The sequence below is a fragment of the Sapajus apella genome, unplaced genomic scaffold (genome assembly GCF_009761245.1).
Source record: "Sapajus apella isolate SASKATOON/1434 unplaced genomic scaffold, GSC_monkey_1.0 scaffold21, whole genome shotgun sequence".
Classification (NCBI taxonomy): domain Eukaryota; kingdom Metazoa; phylum Chordata; class Mammalia; order Primates; family Cebidae; genus Sapajus; species Sapajus apella.
This window is the reverse complement of record NW_022436961.1, coordinates 5416132-5429031: the sequence shown is the minus strand read 5'-3', so window position 1 is coordinate 5429031 and position 12900 is coordinate 5416132. Positions and strand designations below refer to the sequence as shown.

General features: G+C 51.4%; 1 protein-coding gene across 16 annotated transcripts in view; it reads right to left on the bottom strand.

Annotated features, from left to right (window-relative positions):
* FGFR1 (fibroblast growth factor receptor 1) overlaps positions 1–4933 on the bottom strand; it is a 60691-nt gene extending 55758 nt beyond the window's left edge. For 13 of the 16 annotated variants that reach the window (XM_032288185.1, XM_032288190.1, XM_032288202.1 and 10 more), the window contains exon 1: positions 4257–4933. The gene's annotated coding sequence lies outside the window, so the exon portion shown is untranslated. Of the gene's footprint in view, positions 1–3471; positions 3620–3944; positions 4112–4256 lie in introns of those variants that run through there. The other 3 variants (XM_032288192.1, XM_032288203.1, XM_032288194.1) reach the window with 3 other exon arrangements.
* Positions 4934–12900: the final 7967 nt, after the last annotated feature.

Below are 12900 nucleotides of genomic sequence, written 5' to 3'. Positions count from 1 at the left end.
TATAAAAAATGAGCAGTAAGTGGTTGGGCATGGAGGCTCATGCCTGTAATCCCAGCATTTGGGGAGGTCAAGGCCAGTGGATCACTTGAGGTCAGGAGTTCAAGACCAGTTCGGCCAACATGGTGAAATCCCGTTTCTACTAAAGATACAAAAAATTAGCCAGGTGTGGTGATGCATGCTTGTAATCCCAGCTACTCAGGAGGCTGAGGCAGGAGAATTGCTTGAATCCAGGAGGCAGATGTTGCTGTGACCCAGTATCATGCTATTGCACTCTGGCCAGGGTGACAGAGCAAGACTGCGTTTCAAAACAAAAACAAATTAGCAGTAAGTGAAACACGAACTGCTACACGTAATATAGAAAAACATGAACCGCTACATGAATCTGCTGCTGTTGCAGTGACTCATGCCTGTAATCCCAGAACTTTGGGAGGCCAAGGTGGACAGAGATCAGCCTGGCCAACATGGTGAAAACACTCTCTACTAAAAAAATATATAAAAACAAGCCAGGCATGGTGGCGTGCACCTGTAATGCCAGCTACTCGGGAGGCTGAGGCAGGAGAATTGCTTGAACTCAGGAGGTGAACGAGACTCCATCTCAAAAAAAAAAAAAAAAAAAAAAAGAAAAAGAAAAAGAGAAAATCTTGCTCTTGGAGACAGGATGTACTATGAGTGGAACCCCACCAAATACTTGGAATGGTTCATCTAGGTGAGTGCTATTTAATGGGGGAGAGGGCCCTAAACATAGTTTCTTTCATTGCAGGGGAGAGAGAAGTGGTGGTTGAGTAGAGAATTTCTGTTTAAAGTAGATGCACTCTTAGGGGAAAACAAATATCCTAGCCCAAGTCTGACATTTCATCCTCTCTGGAAACACCAGAATCTTCTCTAAAGCTCTGCATCTGGGCTCCCACCAGTCCCTGGTGCGTTCAGGCCTTTTACAAAGCTCTGGGGAAGACAAATGCAAGACACAAATTTCCCAAGAGGAAATTAAACTCATCAAGTGACATGAGGCCCTTTCAGAACAAGACATTCGAATCAATTCTAACTTCTTTTCCACGAGCAGCAACAGGCTCAAACTTTGCTAGGATGCTCTTTAACTAACAGCCATTTTGATGAAAGACACTTTAAAAACAGAGGCAAGAAAAAAGCCTTTGGAGAACCGGCTGCTAAAACCCCAAGTTCACACGAGCAAATCTCCCATTTTAGGAGTCTTGTTTCAGGTCAATACTGAAAACAAAGAACACACCACTAAAAGCAAAACCCATGGATTTTCCTTGGTCTCTAAGGCTTGAATCTGCCTACCCAGTGTTCAATTCAATTTTCTTCCCCTCTGGAGTCTACTAGGAATAAAGCTAGCTCAGCCTGAGGGATGCACCAATGAATCTAATCCTCTTCCCCCAGGGAATGGGGTCACTTCTCCATTTCTTCCTGAGCTTTTGCTTCCCTTGCTATCAAAGGGCCACCCAATGGAACTTTCTAACATCCTCCATGGCCAGAGGCCAAGGAAAAGAAGCGCCCTTAAGACTGTCCAAGTGGTACCCGCTTTGGCCTGAATCCCCACTGGGAAAAATACGTCAAAAATGAGCATTTCTGCAGGCATGTTTGGAAAAGCAGGCAGTGAAAGTACACGGTCCAAGTGGCTCTCAATCTGGATGAACCTCATTAAAAAGCTGACACTCAACTATGACTAAGAGCAAATGCAACAGATATTTCAAGGAGCTTGTCACTGATGTAGTTCATAACCCTTCCAGTTGGAGTCAAGCCCCAGCAGCCTCCCTGTCCCCAAACACCCTGCACCCGGAGGGAGGGTCAGGGGCAGCCCGAAGCTTCTCCTAACCCACTGCGGGGGAGGATATGTAAACAAGTCATTAGGGAGGCAGGTCATCAGGACATACGGCCGGCAATGGCAGAGGCTGCTAGATCTCGGTCCTGAGAGAAAGGTGGATGACCCAGGCGTGGGGGTGATTAACCCGACCAATGTGGGTCCCACGGGGCCCTGCTACTTCGCTTTTAAAGAAGCCTCAGGGAGGAAACCGGGATCCCGGGTCAAGGGAGGAAAATGGCCACTTTCTGCTCAACGGTCTCAAGGCTAAGGTTTTCCCATTTAGACGGTATTCCAAAAAAAGCGCTGGTCCGGAGGTGCAAAGGGCAGAGCACATCTGCGGAGGAAACAGTCACCTTAATTACCACGTCTAGAGAAAGTGCGATTTCATTACAGCCTCCAAAACTACCGCCCAAAGAAGGAAACCAGAGAAGTGTTTTCAATTTGAACAGACTGGAAAGAAGAGGGTGAGAGACCGACTCTCCGACTCTCCCCACCCTCCCGCAACTTTGGAACCACAAGGCACTTTCTGCCTCAAAGACTATGACCAAACACAGCTCGACAATCCAACCCCGCTTTCAAACCTGTGGCCGTTATTTAAACGGTAAAATGTCCCACTTTAGTTTCCGGGGATGCGACCCAAATCAGTCCTTAAAAACACACAGAGAGTGCCTCTGACAACAGCCGCCCACTCCCCCGGCCCTGCGCACCGGGCTCGCTCCGGGAGGTGAAGAAGGGGCGCGTGACGCCACCGCGGGGCGGCCGAGAAGGGATCGCGGGCTCCGGGCGGGGCAGGCGCTCCTGCAGCTCCAGCTATAACTCAAGGGAGAGAAAGCAATGCTTTGGTTCCAGAAACTTCCATCGTCAAGGCCACTTCTGGCCAGACGCACGGCCAAAGAGCCCCCCTAGTCTCGCGGATGAACCGTTCGCAAGTGCCATCCCCTAAAACCTTGGCCCCATCTCCCAAGATGCCTCTTTTCTGCGCAATCCAGAAAGCACCCCGCCGCCACCCACCAGCGGCAGCAAATAACTAACTTGGTGGGATCTTAAATAACTCGGGATCCAAGGGAACTTTCTTTTCTCCCCTAAATCTCAACGCCGCATCTCCAAGTCTCCAGAAATGTTAAGGAGGGAGGTGGTCAAGGCGAGTTGAAGAATCCGAGTTTTAATTTGGAGGAGGGGGAGGGGAGGAAGAGGTAAGTTAATAATGCGGCTGCGGTGTACCCGTGTGGGGTGAAACGGAACCAGATGCGGCCGCCACATCTGGAAAAGGGGGATGGGGGAGGGCTAAGGGAGAACGGCACCGTGGAAATGTTTTTCAAACGGGCTGATACCTTCTGGGCCCAGAACAAGACACAGGCTTCACTCCCCCCCACACACACAGTGTCTGGCTGCCTTATAGGGGTGTTCTATATGAACCCCATATACAACGTCCACAAATTTCTCTGCAGACGTGGGTCGTAGCCTCCCTTTTCTCCCAACCCCGAACATAACGGGAGGGGACGCGGGGCGCAGCGGGGTCTGGGTTAGACAAGCACACGCATCGCAGCCGAGTGAACCGCACCGGACAAAACCCTCATCCCTTCCTCCACCTCCACCTCCAAGAACCAGATTGGGACGGAACGGCCCCGGGCCCTGCCCCCGCCCCATACCTCGGCTTAATGGGGGTCGTCCTCCCATTCCCCAAACTTCCAACCCTTTCAGAGACCAAGTAGATCACCCCTTCTGGAAAGGGGAGTCGTTTTTCGCTCTCAGCTCAAGCAGATTCAGCCATTTGGTGACGACACCTCCTTAAAACGTATTCCAAGAGAAGCTAACCTAGCTCTCCAAGTCCTCCGCATTTCATCCCCCACGCCATTGCCCCCCACCCAGCCCCCAGACTTTCCCGGGGGTAGAAAAGGACTTAGGAATGTCCCGGATTTTTAGCGTTGAGCCCAAAGCTACCTGCTGAATTGGGGTGAATCCCCAAAACGGGACCAAATAGAGATGGAGTGGAATGCAACACACACACAAACACACACACACCCCGCACCCCACCTCGCCGCCCACTCCCGCCCTCCTCCCCAGTCCTGGAAACCGCGGGCCTCGCCGCCTTCGCCCAGGGCCTGTCCCTCCCGGGACTCACCGAGTAGCCGCCGCCGCCGCCTCGCCAGCTCCCGAGCGCGAGTTGGCGGAAAAGTTGGGCGGCGGGAAGAGCGGTGGGACGAGCGCAGGGAGGGGGCGCAGAAAGCGACGCGGGCGGAGGGGAGGGGAGACCCAAGGGGGGCGCGGATTGCCGGGGAGGGAGCCGGGAGGTGGAGGGGGCGGGCGGCGAGCGGAGGGAGGCGCTGGTCCCGGCTGGGCAGCGGAGGGCGAAGCGCTCAGCCGGGAAGCTCCGGCGCCTGGGGCTGCTCGGGACGCTAAACCCGCCCCGGATCCGGGGCGCAGCGGCTCTTACCTCGCTCTGCGTGGAGGTTCGGCCTCGGGAGAGTCTGCCGTGGCTTGTGAGGGCGGGCGTGTGCCCGTGTCCCCGGCGCCGGCCCGCCGCCCCCGGGCTCTGTTCGGGTGTTGGCGGGGTCGCAAAAGCCCCGCGGCCGGCGCTCGACTCCCGGCGGCGCTCGGTGCTCGGCGCCTCCAGCCCGGGCGGGAACAATGGAGCCGGAGCTGGTGCCCCGGAGGCGGGGCGGGGGGAGGGCTCCCGTCCGCCGCCCGGGGTCTCCAGACCCTGCGCCCCCCTTCTCCGGAACGCGGCGGCGGCGCCTCACGCTCCTTGCAGACCAGGATCCATCGCCCCGCGAAGGCTCCGGCGCCGCGGCGTGCCCGACTGCAGCACGGGTACCGTGCGTCCTGCGGGGCGCCCAGAGCTCGGAGCAGAGAAAAGTCCTCCGGCTCCGCGGCTTTTCCAGCAGCGGCGCTCTCGCGGCCGGGGAAGGCGAGGTCGCCGCAATGCGCTACGTGGAGTCTCGGTCCGGTCCGGACGTGGCCACCTAGCTCCTGGCACTGCCCGGGTTCCTCCGCGCCCTGCGGCTGCACCGGCGTCCCGGCTCCCGCTGCCTGCCGCCCGCCGCCGAGGCCGCCGCGCCTGTGGCCGCAGGAGCGCTCCGAGCGCTGTGCGCCAGAGAGGCGCGAGGGCTCGCCCTCTCACTCCCACCCGCGCTGGTCCCTCCTCCGCCTCCGCCCCCTGCCGCTGCCTGCTGGGCCTTGTAGTTCCCGAGCCGCGGCACCCGAGGAGGGGGAGCGGGCCGAGCTGTCCCCGGCTCTGCCCTTCCCTTCCCTCAGCCTGGTCTCCTTTGGCGCTCGCGCCCCTGCATCTGAGCACGTCCCAGAGGGCGCCGGAATTTCAGGCCCTAGACACAGTAGCAGTGTGAGGGGCCAGGTGAAGAGACGCGGCAGCCCTGAGGTTGTACCTGGTAGCGTGCGCTTTGGAGTCTGTGCGCCTTGGGGAAATAATTTTCGCGCTCTAAATCTCGGTTTTGCCATCTGTAAAAGGGGAATAATCGTGCTTTTCATATAGAGTTGAGGCGTCAACGAGGGCCTGGCGCATAGTTAACACTTAATAAATACAAGCTGGTTTTATTCTTGAGAAGGTCAGCCCCTCCTCAAACCCTTCCTTTGGATCTCAGCTTTCCCCAGCCACATAATTTAGGTTTTGTGGTCCACCGGGAAATGGACTCTGTAAATTCTACAGCGATGTTGTTGGCCCTCAGAAGTCTCCAGCCTGCAGTGAACATCTAGGAAGCAAAGAGTAAGCAGTGGGAGTTGAGGGGAGAGGTGTGGTTGGTTTGGAAATTAATCACAGCCCACTCAGAACACCCTCCAATACTATGGAACCCAGGAAAGTGGCTAAAATGCTTCCCCCTGAGCCTTCCGTGGAATGGTATAATCTAGTGGTTCCCTAATCCAAATGGACACGGGTCCTGTAAAGAACTTCTGAAAAATACAAATTCATAGGCCTGCTCAGACATGAGGAATCGCGCTGTCCCAGGAAGGAGCCAAGAATCTGTGTTTTTTCCAAGGCTCCCTGGGGCCTATGATGTGAGCCCAGGCTGAGGCCACTGTTGAGGTGGGAAGCAGGCAGCTCTAGGGCTGAAGGATTCCTCCATTCTGTCCATCATTTATGAAGTTTGATGTAGGACAAGTCATGCATCTGATAAAATCAAAACAGGGGTATCTGTTGCTACTCCTTCACAAGATGGCCATAAGAATCAAATACAATAGTAGCCATCAGTGTGCCAAAAATATTACACAAATAGATGTCACTATGTAAGTTAATGGCAGGGCCTCACCATCACCCACCTCAACTCCCAAATTTGTAAGGGTTTGAATACTGAATGAGATCCCCCACGCAACTCCTCCCCCACCCCACCCACTGCTCCGCCCCACCCCACCCCCATTAATTTAAGAAAGGGATCCTCACATTATTTTTCCTTTTTTTCTCTTCTTTTCTCTTTTTTATTTTTTCTGAGACAGAGTCTCATTCTGTCGCCAGGCTGGAGTGCAGTGGCGCGATCCCAGCTCACCGCAATCTTCCACTCCCTAGTTCAAGCGAGTCTCCTCCTCAGCCTCCTGAGTAGCTGGGATTATAGGCACGCGCCACCATGCCCAGCTAATTTTTGTTTTTTTAGTAGAGATGGGGATTTCATCATGTTGGCCAGGATGGTCTCAATCTCCTGACCTCGTGATCCGCCCGCCTCGGCCTCCCAAAGTGCTGGGGTTACAGGCGTGAGCCACTGTGCTCGGCCTATTTTTCTAATCTACCAGTAGGTGACAGACTAGTGACCAATACAGTGTTATTCACATAGTAGACGTTCATGAAATTCCTTGACTGGCCAAAGAGCAAATATTCAATAAGTATTTGTTGAGCAAATGAATAAACAACTAAATTACAGCTCACCCCTGTAATCCCAGCACTTTGTGTGGCCAAAGCAGGAGGATCACTTGAAGCCAGGAGTTCAAAACCAGCCTGGGAAACAAAGTGAGCCCTTGTTTCTGCAAAAATTTTAAAAATTAGTTGGAGTTGGAGGCTGAAGAAGGAGGATGGCTTGAGCCTAGGAGCTTGAGGCTGCAATGAGCTACGATCGAGCCACGATACTCCAGCCTGGGCAACAGAGCAAGACCCTTTCTCAAAACAAAATAATACAAAACAAAACACTAGAAACAGGAACTCATATATTTGTTGAATAAATGAACTTTAGACTGGGCGCGGTGGCTTATGCCTGTAATCCAGCACTTTGGGAGGGTGAGGCAGGCGGATCATGAGGTTAAGAGATCAAGACTGTCCTGGCCAATACGGTGAAACTCCATCTCTACTAAAAATAAATAAATAAATGAACTTCAGCCATTGTTTATAGGGTTTTCCCCTACAAGCCACCCTTTAATCCTTCAGCTCCTGGTCAGGCTTGGTTTATACTCCTATATATGCTGCCCACCCATTAGGCCTCCTACATTTTAATTAATGGTCATTACAGGCTTGTAAGAAGGCCAAACTCACACCCTACCCTCAAGAGGCCTTCCCTGCCCATCCCAGCCTTGTCAGTCCTTGGACCCCCTGCTGACTTTCTGGCTATCTGCCAAGTTGATACTTACCATAGCTTTGTTAGTGGTTCTCCTTATTCTGCTTTCTCTCTAGCTGGCTTCTAAACTGCTTTATGGCAAGCATCTCATCTAGGCGTCTGACCAATGCCACTCAGGAGGTTTTCCATGTATCTTTGCTGTTGATAGACTTGCTAAGCATCACAAATATGGGTTACCAGAGGAGGAAATATAATTTGAGGGAATATGATTGGGAAGGCAAGCCATGAAAAAAATCCAGCATTTAATATTAATACCCAGCTACTATTTTCCCACTTTATTCCTATAGGAGTGTGTATCGCCCTTCCTCTCCGTAATTCTTCTAAAACAAGGGTTTTTTTGTTTTGTTTTTGTGACGGAGTCTTGTTCTTGTCACCCCAGGCTGTAGTGCAATGAATGGCACCATCTCAGCTCACTCAGCTCGCCTCCACCTCCCGGGCTCAAGCAATTCTCCTGCCTCAGCCTCCCGAGTAGCTGGGATTACAGGCGCCTGCCACTATGCCCAGCTAATTTTTATATTTTCAGTAGAGACTGGGCTTCACCATGTTGGCCAGGCTGGTCTCGAACTCCTGGCCTCAGGTGATCTGCCTGCCTCGACCTCCCAAAGTGCTGGGATTATAGGCGTGAGCCACCACATCTGGCTTAAAACAAGGGGTTTTAAATCAAGCCACTTTTTCTTATGATTTGGAACCATTATAGGAGTCTCTTGATCCCTAAAGAAGAGGCTAAAGAATGTGTTCTTGATTTAAACAGAAAGAGAATGATCTAAATGCCTATTTGGTGTTGAGGGACATGGGCCTGCTGCTGAAAAATCCTCTATAGATTCATCAAGAAACCAAAATGAAAGCAGTGGCCAACTTGCCAGCGCTCCCTCCTCCACTCTCAGGAAAGAGCTGATGGCAGCTGAATGGAGAAGGTGAGAAACTCAGTGAAGGCATGAGCTGTCCACAGACCGCAGACACACTTCTGAATAATTGAGAGTTGGCTGCTTTTATCCTTCCAGCCCATCTCCCCTTCTGTCCCACTCCTCTACCTGCCTCATTCTGAAACGCAGCCCTTCCATTTCTGGGAGGGCCCAAGGCCAGAGGGAGAGTGTCTCCAGGACAGCCCTGAGCCACTCCAGGCAATGGGGGTCAGCTGGCAGCTCTGCCTGTCTCTGTCCTGCCCGAGGCCTCCTGGCACCTTGCCTCCCCATACAGAAATGTAATCTTCCCTCCGAGATAACAAAGAGCTGGGAGGGTCAGGGAGGATTTGTCAGCCCTTCGCCCTGCCAGCTAGATGTCTACAGGAAGACAAAGGCCCTCACGCTGGAGGGCCTGATAACCAGTTGGGGGCCTGTTGCCTCCCACATCTGTGGGAGGAGGAGAGCACTGCTGAATGAAATGAAGGGAAACAGAGCTCTCCGCAAAGCCCAGCCAGCTCTCTTTGTTTGGGAACACTGCAGGAAATCTCTTCCCTGCTCCTCCAGCTTCTTGTGTCCTCAGAGTTTTTCCAGGGAGAAAGGAGCTTCTCTTCTCTTCTCCCCACATTCCTTCTGCCCCAGGTCATCCCTGCTCTGCCTGAGTTCAGTTATTTTAGGGCTCAGCTGTGCCTACCAGGGATGATCACCCCACTGCCCTGGATGGATACTGCAGAATTAACACCTCCCTGTTATGGAAGAAGTCAGGTCAGGTAAGTGCCATTGATATGGGGCAAGGTTGCAGAAACTTCCAGACCAGGCTTTGAGAGTCCCCAGGATGCGGCGAGAGCTGGTAGAGTCTCCACTCTGAGAGCTGGTTGTGGAAGGGGATTTGGGAGGAGGGAATTGTCTGGGTTTTTCCCTACAAAGTGGATCATTCACAGGTCCTGGGAGCAGGTGGGCAGCCAAGCCTTTTGCCCCAGGCCCCTGGAGTTAGGGAACAGCAGTCAGTCACCATCTGGCTACCATTTGGTGACCCCTGTCTGTTCCCAGAGCAGCTTCAGCATGTCAGGGAAGGGAGGGTCTTGTTTGGCTTGGTGTTTTTGTAAATAACATTCACTCTCTCCTGCCAATTTGGAGTGAGAAAGAGAGTGAGCTGTGTGGCAGCTCAGCTCTGTCTGGCCTGAATGCCACATCTATATGGAGCCTGTGGGTGCCAGGGAGCACTTCTTGTGTGTCAGGCGCTGTGTCAGGCACAGTGGATCCAAAGGTGAAAGAGATGGGGGTGCAGCCTGGGGGACCTCCCTTGTCTTGTGGGGGAGACCAAACCAGACACGTAGTGCCACCCAGGGCCATCTGCAGGGCGCTGTGGGAGGAGAGACCAGGAAAGAAGATGACTAGGGCGATGCCTGAATCTTGAATGAGAACAACGTGAAAATCCAGAAACTCATTTGAAATAACTGAGGAAAGCAAGCCTGGAGTGTACATGGTGAGGGGTAGGGGTGAGGGTAGGCCGTTGGTAGTCATTGAAGCATGGAATTATTTTGTTCTGAAGGGATGAACTTAGTCTCTGAGGTTAAACAGTTTTGAGCATGGGTCCCGACTCAGCCACTTACTGCTCGCTGTGTGATCCTGGGCAAGCTAGTTAGCTCCACTGCATTTGCTCAATGGTGAAATGAAGATAACAATGGTAACTGTTCTTCCCAGAACCGTTGAAAGGATTAAATGAGAAAATGCATGTAATGCTCTTGGCAAAGTGCCCAGCACATTGTAAATGCTCAATAAATGGTAGTCGTTGTTGTTGTTCTTGTTGTTTTCTAAGCCCAAGAACTTTCCTTTGACGGAAGACACCTTCTGGAGCCTGGGTATCTTTGTGGCTTTTTTCTTTTTCTTTTCTTTTCTTTTTAGACAGTGTTCCTCGCTCTGTTTCCCAGACTGGAGTGCAGTGGTGCAATCTTGACTTACTGCAGTCTTGACCTACTGGGCCCAAGCAATCCCCCCAGCTCAACCTTCCAAGCAACTGGGACTCTAGGCATGAACCACCATGCCAAGCTGGTGTTTATATCTTTTTGTGGAGGCGGTGGTCTCCTTATGTTGCCCAGGCTGGTCTTGAACTCTTGGGCTCAACCCATTCACTTGCCTCAGTCTCCCTAAGTGTAGGGATTACAGGAGTGAGCCTCTGCACCCAGCCTTCTTTGTGGCTTTACTATGTATCTACCGCCTCTACCCCCAACTCCACCTCAGATTCTCTATTCCCCAACACTAGCTGCAGAAAAGGATATATTTTTCACCCTCATCTCCCTCTTCCTTGCTGCATCCCAAGATAAACAGCCCTTTTGTTTTAGGTTTTACTGTGAAATAAGAGAAAAACAACAAGAACACATATGGGGAAGCTAAGGGGGACTATAAAACCTCAGCGAGAATCCTTCCAGCTATGGTCACTGGTCTAGGATTCTGACTCCCTTCAGAACACTAACTGCAAACAAGCTGGTCTTTTGTCCTCTGCATTTCTTCAGGGTTCGCCAAAGGCTCTCCTCTTTCTGACCCAGACTTATAAACTCTCTCCCAGCTAAAGCCACTCCTCCAAGGGCTGGGGTCTGGAGAGATGACAGATAGGCAGTGGCAGAACAGTGAACAATTTACATTTCCGAGGACCACCCTCCCCTCCCTTCACCCCTAGTAGTGAGGGACCCAATTCCTTAGGCTTTGCTCTGCCTCAGGACAAAAATCAAAGTATCAGGGTTAGACGGAGATAACTGAGGATTCAACTTTGAAGTGGCTTCCATCCAAGGATATGCTAACAAAGTTGCAGCTGACTTCTCCTGGGTTGTTATGAACCTTTGGTAGTATTGGGCTGGGTAGGGTCAGAGAGGAAGAGAATTTAAAAATAGACAGTGTTCTCCCATTTCCCCCTAAATGAATTTTATTATCCTGTCAAAACAAAACAAAATAATTAACCAATTTTTTTTTTTTTTTTTTTTGAGACAGAGTTTCGCTCTTGTTGCCCAGGCTGGAGTGCAATGGCGTGATCTTGGCTCACTTTAACCTCCGCCTCCTGGGTTCAAGTGATTCTCCTGCCTCAGCCTCCCAAGTAGCTGGGATTACAGGCACCTGCCACCATGCCCAGCTAATTTTTGTATTTTTAGTAGAGACGAGGTTTCACTATGTTGGCCAGGCTGGTGTCTCAAACCCCTGATCTCAGGTAATCCACCTGCCTCTGCCTCCCAAAGTGCTGGGATTACAGGTGTGAGCCACCACGCCCAGCCCATCCAAGTTTTTAATAGTGGTTTTCTTTGGGAGTGTGTTTATAAGAGGCTTATACTTTGGTTTGGTTTGTTTTTTTGAGCCAGGCTCTGTTTTTTTGAGCCAGCTCTCTCTGTTGCCTAGGCTGGAGTGAAGTGGTATGATCACAGCTCACTGCAGCCTTGAACTCCTGGGCTCAAGTGATCCTCCTGCCTCAGCCTCCCAAGTAGCTGGGACTACCAGTGCATGCTACTATGGCTGGCCAATTTTTATATTTTTAATTTTTGGTAGAGACAGGGTCTAGCTATGTTGCCCAGGCTGGTCTTGAAATCCTGGGTTCAAGTGATCTTCCTGCCTTGGCCTCCCAAAGTTCTAGAATTACAGATATGAGCCACTGTGCCTGGCCCATTTTTTATGTGCCTTTACATTGTTTGACTTTTTTGAGAGGAGTTTTTTTCATGGGCCTGTCCATGTGGCTGAGCAGGTTGTGTTCTGGGCTGGAATCCTGTGTGCTACTGCCAGGCTGCCTCTGCCCAGAGGAAATGTCCTCCCAACTTGCTCCAAGGCAACCTGGGCCTGAACATGCACTAGTTTTCTTTCTTTTTTTTTTTTTTTTTAAGATGGGGTTTCACCATGATAGCCAGGCTGGTCTTGAACTCCTGACCTCAGGTGATCCACCCACCTTAGCCTCCCAAAGTGCTAGGATTACAAGCGTGAACCACCGCGCCCGGCCAATGCACTAGTTTTCGAATCAGCAAAATAATAATAATAATGACATATTTTTAAAAAGCAAACATATACGGGGTAATAGGATTTTATCTTTCAGCAAGAAGAAAGGTCATGAAAAAATGCCCTGCTGAATGTAAATTCATTCAGACAACATTTAAGAGGAAAGAGTGAAGGTTATTTACATAAACACCAACCCAGTAAAGACCTTCCCTTCTCTGACATGCTGAAGCTGCTCTGAGAACTCTCAAGCCTTCCCAAGACACTCCTAATCCTTCACCCATAGTGACCACAACCTTAGCCATCCCAGAAAATAAGATAGGCTTACAGAAAATAAACCTTCTGGCGGTGTGCGGTGGCTCACGCCTATAATCCCAGCACTTTGGGAGGCCGAGGCCGGTGGATCACCTGAGGTCAAGAGTTTGAGACCAGCCTGGCCAACAAGGTGAAACCCCATCTCTACTGCAAATACAAAAATTAGCTGGGCATGGTGGCATGCTCCTGTAATACCAGCTACTTGGGAGGCTGAGGTAGGAGAATCGCTTGAACATGGGAGGCAGAGGTTGCAGTGAGCCGAGATCACACCATTGCACTCCAGCCTGGGTGACAAGAGTGAGACTCCATTTGAAAAAAAAAAAAGGAAAGAAAATAAGTCTTTTCAGTC